Source organism: Microtus oregoni, unplaced genomic scaffold (genome assembly GCF_018167655.1).
Source record: "Microtus oregoni isolate MIOR12 unplaced genomic scaffold, Mior012 000028F_ref0000031, whole genome shotgun sequence".
In the NCBI taxonomy this organism is placed as follows: Eukaryota; Metazoa; Chordata; class Mammalia; order Rodentia; family Cricetidae; genus Microtus; species Microtus oregoni.
The window spans coordinates 15653824-15663535 of record NW_024543087.1 but is presented as its reverse complement, the minus strand read 5'-3'; the positions used below and the strand labels follow the sequence as shown (position 1 = coordinate 15663535).

Sequence of the window (9712 nt, the reverse complement as noted above, 5' to 3'; positions counted from 1 at the left end):
TTGGGAGTCTCACCAGCCCTCACGGGCAGCTTGTCAGTGTTATGTAGAGGTTTTATCAGGAAGGATCTGGAATTTCTGCATAAAGTAAAGGGGTGGGAAGGATGTGGGAATCTGTGCTTAGCTGGTCATGGAGGGGTTGAGGAAAGCCTCTTTCCGGTGGTGATGCCACGGCTTCGTATGTTTGCCCTCTTTCCTTATTAGCTCTTTCTGTGCTAGTCTAGGTTGTTGCTCATAGTCAGGGGCTTTATAGCAGCCTGCAGAACAGATTTTACTATGCGCAATGCTGACCCCATGCCCAACCTAACACCGTGTTTGTCTCCAAGAGTACCTGCTGTCTGAGTAGAGGCTACACTTTATTACTTCAAGTAATCTCACTCTTCCTCTCTTGTCAATACTGTGGGACTGAACTCTACTTGAGAATTGGACAATCTCCATCCTGGGGCCAGTTATTGTACCCTAGGCCAGAAAGAGTATGAATGCCCTTTGGAAAAGGCACTCCTCTGGTCTGGTCTTACTTTAGAGACAGGGTCTCATAATGCAGCCCTAGGCTGGCCTGGAACTCACTATTTAGACCAGGCTATCCTTAAATCCAGAGACTGGCTTGCCTCTGCCCCTTGAGAGATTGAAGGTGGTGTGTACTACCATGCCCTGCCCAAAAAACTCTAAAAATTATATGTGTGTCTGTGTCAATACATGTCATATGGGTGCTGGTGTCCATGATGGCCAGAAGAGGGTGTTTGGTCTTATGAAACTGGATCTATAGGCTGCTGTGAGCTGCCTGATGTGGGCAGGTTTTCTGAACATGGTTTACTTTTCATAATGGTGTTTTCATCAAAGCAAGAACGTTAGAGGCACCAGGTGACGGTGGCACATGCCTTTAACCCCAGCACTTGGGAGGCAGAGGCAGGTGATCTCTATGAGTTCGAGACTAGCCTAGTCTACAAGAGCTAGTTCCAGGGTAGCTCTAAAGCTACCTTGTCTAGAAAAACAAACAAACAAAAACAAAAAACAAACAAACAACAAAAAAGAACGTTAGAGGCTTCAGGTTCAGCAGCCTGAGAGTGGCTACTGGGGTGGGGGGTGGGGGGTGGGGGGGTACCTGAGTACTTGGCTTATTCTAAGAGCTTACTAAATTTTCCTCTTTTTCATTCTCACTTTATAGACAGGGCAATCAACTTCCAGAGAAGCTAAAGCTCAAAGTTTTAGCGTTAACTCTGGGGGACCATGCGCTGTGGTACCCTTGGTATCCTAACCTTGAAGCCAAGTCCAGAGTTAGGGGCCTACTATGGGGAGCAAGGGATGGCCATCTTCATGGGACTCATAGTTTGCCTTGGAGACAGGTCATGACAGCCAAGAGCAAAAGATACTGTCACAGGAACTTAGCGGATGCTCTGGGGCAAAGAACGGTAACCACTACGTGCTGAGGCTTGGGCAGGGCGCATATTTAACTCTATGTAAAATAAACCGGGGAAAGGGGAAATCAGAAACTGAGAAGGTTGCCCAGAAGGCTGTGGCTGGGAGATGCTTAGAAGACACTCGGTAACTCTGGAGCTAGAAGAGGTGAAGGACTCGTCACCAGCACTTCCTAAGGCTGTGTGACCTTGGCCCAGCCTCTCTTCTGCGCCTCAGTTTCCTCACCAGTAAACTGGGATAGATCCCAACCACAGAGGCAGGCGACAAAGCAAATACCGTACAGCTGACATTCCCTAAATGTGTGCGAGAAGTATGATAAATGCTGCCAGCTCAAAACCGAGAGGGTTGCGCAGGTGAGAAAACCAAGGGCGCTGAAGTCTTCCCAGTCACTAACACAAGCCCCACCGCCAGCAAATGAGAACGGCGCGCACGCGTCAATTCATGCCGTCACAGTCACGTGTCCCGGGCATTCTGCACGAGAGGCACACTCTGACAGACGGGACAGTTAACGAATCAGCGGGAAGAACTCCTCCAGGCGTCGGGAGGAGAGGCCGTTGATTGGAGAGAACCTCAGTCAGGGGCGGGTTCTTTGCTGTCCTTGGTTACTATGACGCCCGGCCCCCGCCCCCTCGGCTGGCCGCCATCTTGTTGTTGATCCGTACCCAGTGGGCAGCGCCAGGAGCTGGACCGAGCGGCCGGTGCGGGGCCGCTGCTGCGGGGCTCAGCCACCTGCGCTGCCTGCCAGGGGGCGGGCCGAAACCTGGAGGCCCGGGGGGCCCAGCTCCCGTGGGGAGCCTTGGGCGCCCGCTGCCCGGGTCGGGCCGGTGAGTGACAGGAGTCGGGCCAAAAGACCCGCCCGACACCCACGGCTAGGGTGGCGGCGGGCGCGGGGTAGTCGCAGGCGCGCGTAGGGCAGGGTCGGGACTTAGGCCGAGCATCACTGGGACATCATTCCAGCGTCCTGGTTGGCCTTCCGCCTAGCCTCCCAGATGCTGGCACGGAGGCTGGGAGGGCAGCCCGGGTGGGAGGTCGGAGAGCCCTATGCCCTAGGACCGGCGGGATAGCGGGAAACCTGCCTTTCTGTCCAAATCCCTGGGTGCCCTGACCCGGAGTGCTGAGACGTGGTCACTGCCCGCTTATTCTCCCGGCCATAACGTTCCTCCAAACCAGTGATACACGTATGTCGCTCTTAGATATCACACTCTTGCGAATAATTTTCTCAGGCCGCTTGAGACTTAGATTAGAAGAAACAGGCCTAAAATGTCTTATAAGCCAGGAAGGGTGGTTATCAGGGCCCTGCGTTTTTGGTAGGGCGGTGATCATCCGCCTGTCTTTTTCCATGGAGACCCCTCGGAACCTTCTGTGCTCTTCCGGACTCACTGTTTACTGCTTCGTAAAGAACCTGTTTTTTTTTGTTGTTGTTGTTGTTTTGTTGTTGTTGTTGTTTTGTCTTTTTTAATGTCCATAAAGGCTGAGTTTTATTTGGTTGTATAAGTTCTTTGGTGCTTGACCACTACTCTTTTTGGAATGTGTGTTTTAGGACAAGGATGGTGATGATTTGATTAATTTTGTCTCCGAAAGCGACAGCCCGTTAGGAAATGTAGGAGTATGTTAGGACTATTAAAAATGTTTTTGTTGTGGATGGTCTTGAATGGTCCCATTAACTTTTAACAGAACTGAAATCAGGTATGCACTCGACTGAGGCAGGAGGATTGCCAATGGGTTGCAGGCCAACCGGAGCTACATAGCAAGACCCTGTCTCCAAACAAAAGCCATGCGCAGTGTTGTTGTTGCTGGATGAAAACAGCCTGTCAGGCTTGTTTCTTAGGATGGAGGTGGGGCTGGCGATCCCCAGAAAAAGAAGAAGAGTCTGCGGCTCTAGAAAGGGTCCTGGCTGCCCTAAAACACATTTTTACCCAGGGTCCCTTAGTTCCTCCACACAGGTGTTTTGTGTGTTGTCATATGAAACCTATAAGAGATGATTAAGGAGGCCAAGCAATGTTTAATTTTGAAAGAAACCAGCCCCCTGGTCTGCAGGTGTCTTTGAAGAGCCAGGGCTGAATGAAGCCCGGCAGGTGGCTGGTTGTTGCTGTTTGATGTATGCTTGTGAGAAGAGAGAGGTTGAGTAGTATTGTTTATTTCATTGCCCTTCCACAGGGCCGCTTTTTGAATGATGCATAAAATTTTGGCTTTGGTGAAATAAAGTTTCTTGGGTAGTTATTAAAGGAGGAGATACTAAAATATTAGCTTCTCAAAATTGCCCCCCTCAGCTAATAAAATCAATTTTATTTATTTATTTATGGAAATTAAATCAGCCACAGGGTTAAATTTTTACTGTTTCTGCTAAAATAGCTTGGCCTAAGTTAGATTCTTATCTCATTTTGGGTATTGGATCTCTTAGTGATATAGAAGGAGACTATTAATCAAATTGTCAGCATTGACTTCTACATACAATCTCAGGGAGCTCAAGCATCCATTAAAGTCTCTTTGGTCCAACCCTGTGTTAGGACTGCTGTCCCAAGGAAATTAAAATACACATGAACTTTCATTATCTTTGTTTAATATTTGTTTTACGTTTTGTTTACTGGTTCATAATTATTTACAAATAGGGTATGATGCTTGATTCAACAGTTACCCTACGACAATAGCGTTATTTCTGTGCTGGGTATTTTAAATGCTGCCTCAGACCATTGTTAGGTAGTGGGTCCTCTGGCTTTTGTCTTTGCATTGTTTGTTTGTAAACTTCAGCACTCTAGGTTTTGAGATTGGGTTCCTTGTTTATCCCAGGCTGTCTCCTCAGAGTGCAGGGCTTTCAAGTGTACGTACACCTGGCTTTGTCTATCCCACGCTGTCTCCTCAGAGTGCAGGGCTTTCAAGTGTACGCACACCTGGCTTTGCACTTTTCTTTTTTCTTCTTCTTCTTGAAATGATTTCTCTTAACATAGCCCATGCTGTCCTGGAACTCACTAGACCAGGCAGGATGGCCTCAAAAATCCCAGAGATTGGCTGGGCGATGGTGGCGCATGCCTTTAATCCCAGCACCCGGGAGGCAGAGGCAGGCGGATCTCTGTGAGTTCGAGACCAGCCTGGTCTACAGAGCTAGTTCCAGGACAGGCTCCAAAGCCACAGAGAAACCCTGTCTCGAAAAACAAAAAAATAAATAAATAAATAAAGAATAAAAAAAAAATCCCAGAGATTCACCTTCCTCTAGGATTAAAGGCATGGGCTGGTTTAGCACTTTTAAACTATTAAGAACAGCTAGATACCACAGATGGTGGTTATTCTACACTAGCCAGAAATTTACCCAGCACAGTAGGCAGAGGCAGGCAGATTTCTTTTTTTTTTTTTGATTTTTCGAGACAGGGTTTCTCCGTAGCTTTTGGTTCCTGTCCTGGAACTAGCTCTTGTAGACCAGGCTGGTCTCGAACTCACAGAGATCCGCCTGCCTCTGCCTCCCGAGTGCTGGGATTAAAGGCGTGCGCCACCATCGCCCGGCCGCAGGCAGATTTCTGAGTTGGAGGCCAACCTGGTTCTCAATTGAATTCCAAGACAGCCAGGGAGGGCTACACAGAGAAACCTTGTGTTGATTTGGTGGGGGTTGGGGGACAGGATTTTAAGAAACAGGATTAAAGGTTGAGATCTGATGTCCTTATGTGGCATCCATAGTGTTGCTGCCCAGCCAGCCCCGGCCCACCTCCTCAGGTTTTATTCGTCATCCACTAACTAAACAGCTTGCTCAGCATTCCATATGTATTTTGCTTGCTGAATCCCATGACCTTCGTCCGTTTAGGATTCTGTTCCTTTTCCTTCATTGCTTATCTCCACAGTCCAGTTCAAGTCCTCCCTAGCTTTATAAAACCTCTCAAACATTTTCAGTTTCTGAAACATGTTCCATTCTCTTTGTACTGTAAAATGTAAAAGCATTGCAACCCTTAAACAACAGAATAGGATTTGCTCTGGTTTTAGGCTTTTTGTTTTTTTGCTTTGTGTGTGTGTGTGTGTGTGTGTGTGTGCACTTGCATTGTGATTGTGTGCATATACATGTCAAAGAGTGTGTACAAGTCAGAGGTTTACCATGGGTTTCAGGGGTCCAACTTAGTTGTCATCTTAGTGTGGCAGGACCCTTATCCCCTATGCCATTTTGCTAACCCTGTTTCGTTTTTTTGAAACAAGACTATTACTGTGTATAGCCTAGGCAGGTCACCAGCTTGTTTTGTAATCAATCCAGGTTGACATCTAACGCTTGATCGTATTTCTCCAGCCACTTCAGTGCTAGGATTATAGCTATGCACTAAGTGCTAGGATTATTGCTGGCACAATCACAGCTGGTTTGATATTTGCTTTATTCACTTTATATGGATGTTTGTCTAAGTGTATGTCTGTGCACCACATGCAAGTCTGGTATCCACAGAGGTCAGAGGGGGGCATTGGCTCTGCTGTAACTGCAGTTACAATTGAAAGCTACTGTATGGGTGCTGGGAATTAACTTGGGTCCTCTGGAAGAGCCATCTCTCCAGCCAATAATTGCTTTTTTAAAAATGTTTTGTCCAGGAGTTCATGGTACATGCCTTTAATCCCCGAATTTGGGAGGCAGAGTCAGGTGGATCTTTGTTAATTTGAGGCCAGTCTGGTCTACAGAGTGAGTTCCAGGACAGCCAGGACTACACAGAGAAACCCTGTCTCGGAAAACAAACAAGCCAAAAAAAAAAACTTGGAGCCAGGTATAGTAGCAGCCCTGTAGTCCAAGTATTTAGGATGCTTAGGCAGAGGCACCAAACACACACATGGTACACATATATACATACAGGCAAAATACAGTATAAAAACTTGAAAAAAGAAAAAAATAATTTTTTTCATGTAGTGGCACAGGTTTGTAATCCCAGTGCCGGAGAGGTGGAGAGAGGCAGATCCTGTAGTTCATTAGTTGGCCAGTCTAGTGGATAAATGCAAGCCCCAGGCACCAGTGCGAGTCCCTGTCTCAAAAAAACAGAGGCCAGAGAAATGGCTCAGTGGTTAATAAGAGTGTTTGTTAGGAAACATGAAGGGTGTTTGTTCCCATAGGGAGGATCACTGGGGCTTGCTGACTGCCTATCTGAAAAACATTAGTTCTAGGTTTAATGAGAGACCCTGCCTCAAAGGAACAAGACAGACACAGGTGCCCTTCTTTGGACTATTAAGTGTGTACATGGCAGACTCACAGGCACAACATACACCACAGAAGAAGGTGGGAGACTTGTAGCGAGTGTCTACTACATATGTGCAGCCCTCCACACCCACCCAAAACAAGTTCTGGGGGAAACTTGGTGGAGTGCCTGTCTTGTGCACCTACATGACAGATCAGCATCTACCTGTATACAACTCCAGTCTCAGGAGATAGATCTGACCCCCTCTTTTGTCTTATTCTAGCCTCTGAGGTCACTACATACATGTGATGCACAGACATTCAGACAAAACACCCATACACAGTAAAAAAAAAAAAAGGCCCCTAGTTTCAGTTACACCCCCCCCCCCATTACCACACACACACAAATGTTTCTTTTACTGGGACAATAACTTTTCTGGCAGGGACACCTTTTCTTTGTCTTTTTGCACTTGAATTTGGATGAGAAGAACCAAATGTTTATAAAGGTGTACTAAATTTGTCTGAGTTGGAAATGGAATATAATTACACAGGGAAATGAAAGGGAGTGGACAGTAGAGATGGGAACTAAGTCATGGATCGCCACCTCTTGCCGTACCTGAAGTGCTTGCACATAGTGACTCCAGTGCTCCAGCCTCAGTGTTTCAGAACTGAGGTCTGGAGAGGGTGGGGGAAGTGGCCTGTTTCAGGAGGGCCTGTGTGGTCCACTCCCTTCCTGGCTAATGCCAGTGTTGGCTCTTAGAAAGTGTGTTAGGTGAGCATCCTGGTGCGGATAGTCCTAGACCTCTTCTTGGCTTAGGACTTCCTCTTCCCAGCTTTTGCTTGACACTAGTAGCAGTGACAGGCAGAGCTGGGGGAAGGCTTTCGTGGTGCTCTCTCTCTTTCTCTCTGTTTCTCTCTCTCTCTCTCTGACTTAAAGCAAGAACACAGGAGCCGGGTGGTGGTGGCGCACGCCTTTAATCCCAGCACTCGGGAGGCAGAGGCAGGTGGATCTCTGTGAGTTCGAGACCAGCCTGGTCTACAAGAGCTAGTTCCAGGACAGGCTCCAAAACCACAGAGAAACCCTGTCTCGAAAAACCACAAAAAAAAAAAAAAAAAACAAAAAAACCACAGTTAGGTATTTTGTATGTTTTTGGCATTATACTGCTATTGTAGGTTTATTTTTATTTTATTTTGAGACAGATCTTAACTTCAGTACAGAATGGCCTGAAAATCCCCATGTAGCCCATGCTGCTGTGCTAACTTCACTCTCAGTCATCCTCCTGCTTTAGGCCCCCAAGGTGAGCCTTAGAGGAATGAGCCACTATATTCAGCACATACACACCTCAACCCCTCTTTTATTTTCTTCTTTTAGACAGGTTATCAATGTGTAGCCCTGGCTGACCTGGAACTACTATGTAGACCAGGTTGGGCTCCAACTCATAAGAGTTCTTTCTGCCTTCTGGCTCCCAGGTGCTGGGATTAAAGGAGTGTTCCACCATACCTGACAGTATGTACCCATTTGGTTTTTTGTTTGGTTTGGTTTTTTGAGACAGGGTTTCTCTGTAGATATGGAGCCTATCCTGGAGCTCACTCTGTAGACCAGGCTAGCCTGAACTCACAGAGATTTGCCTGCCCCTGCCTCCTGAGTGCTGGGTTTAAAGGTGTGCACTACCACCACCTTTATTTGTGTGTATGTATGTACATGCGTGCATGCAGATGGCCATGGAGGTCAGAAGTGAAGGGCATATTGAATCCTATGGAGCTGGAGTTTAGTCATTTTTGAGCCAGCTGATCTGGTTGCTGGGCCCTGAACTCATGTTTTCTATAGAACAGAAAGCACTCTTAATTGCTGATCCATGTCTCTAGCCCCTAGATTAAGGTTCTTATATTTGCTGCTACCATAGAGGACTGGTAAACCACCACATGACCACACGGGAGAGAGAGAGAAGAGAAGAGAGGATAGGCTTCTGAATTTCTGACCCCTTTATAAAAGTTTTATTTGTAGAGTTATTCCTGTTCATTATATGAAAGAGGGGAGAGTAGGCTAGGAGATTGGGGCTAGGACTGGACTGTCTGCTTGTCTCTGAAGGAGACTTTTCCATTTTATTTGTTTTATTTATTGCAGGGAGGGGGGAGTGCCTATGCTGTGGTGTGCACTTGGAGGTCAGAAGACAACTTTGCAGGAGTCAGTTCTAGTGGTTGAACTCAAGTCATCAAGTGTCTGTCTGCTCGACCATCTGCCCACTGTTGCTCCCTACCCCAAGCTCTCCTGCCTCTTTGAACTTCATGATCCTCCTGCCTCTGCCTCCCTACAGTTAGAGGTGTGCACCATCATGCCTGACCAGACTGCACTCTTCAGGTCTAAAGTTTGTCAGTTTTATAAGAGCATCTTGCAGTTGATAAATATCTGGATGTATTATGATTGAGTGAACAGTCATTAAGCAATATTCTAAAGCCAAAAACTCATAATGACAGTACTGGTAGAGATGTGGAAAAATTGGAGACCTTACGTACCCCACTAATGGGAATGGAACAGAGTACAGCAACTTTGGAAAATTGTATGACAATCCTCCCTCCCTTTTCTCTCCCTCTTCCTCTGCTCTCCCCTCTCCTTCCCTCCCTCTCTGTGTAGCTCAGCTGGCTCTGAATTCTTAATTCTGCTGAATTCTGGGACAAGAGGCATTTGCCACTGTGCTTAGCTTTAGACCATTCTTTAACTGATTGCAAATATTTATAGCATCAGCATTAATAACAAAAGAGGGATGAAGAGATGGCTCTGCAGTTGAGAGCTCTTGCTGTTCTTACAGAGAACCTAAGTTGGGTTCCTAGCACCCAAGTCAGGCAGCTTGCAGTAGTCTGTAACTCTAACTTTGACATCTGGGGCTTCGCAGGCACTCTCATTCACATAGCCACATGCAGACACCCACCCACCTTCTACATACACATGATTAAAACAGCTCTTAATAATAGCAAAAGAGGGAAGCAACCCGAAACATATGATGCGTAGATAAATAAAATGTGTTCATGAAGTGGATGTTACTCAAAAAGGAAAGGGGCTGGCCGGTGGTGGCGCACACTTTTAATTCAAGCACACAGGAGGCAGGCAGAGGTAGATGGATTCCTGAGAGTTCGAGGCCAACCTGGTCTACAGAGTGAGTTCCAGGACAGCCAGAGCTA

The 9712-nt window shown here is 46.9% G+C and overlaps 1 protein-coding gene across 2 annotated transcripts in view; it reads left to right on the top strand.

The window, feature by feature from the left end:
* The first annotated feature begins 2052 nt into the window (after positions 1 to 2052).
* The window catches only part of Ip6k1 (inositol hexakisphosphate kinase 1), a 40892-nt gene continuing 33232 nt past the window's right edge, over positions 2053 to 9712 (top strand). For both annotated transcript variants that reach the window (XM_041677022.1, XM_041677021.1), the window contains exon 1: positions 2053 to 2237. The gene's annotated coding sequence lies outside the window, so the exon portion shown is untranslated. The remainder of the gene's footprint in view (positions 2238 to 9712) is intronic.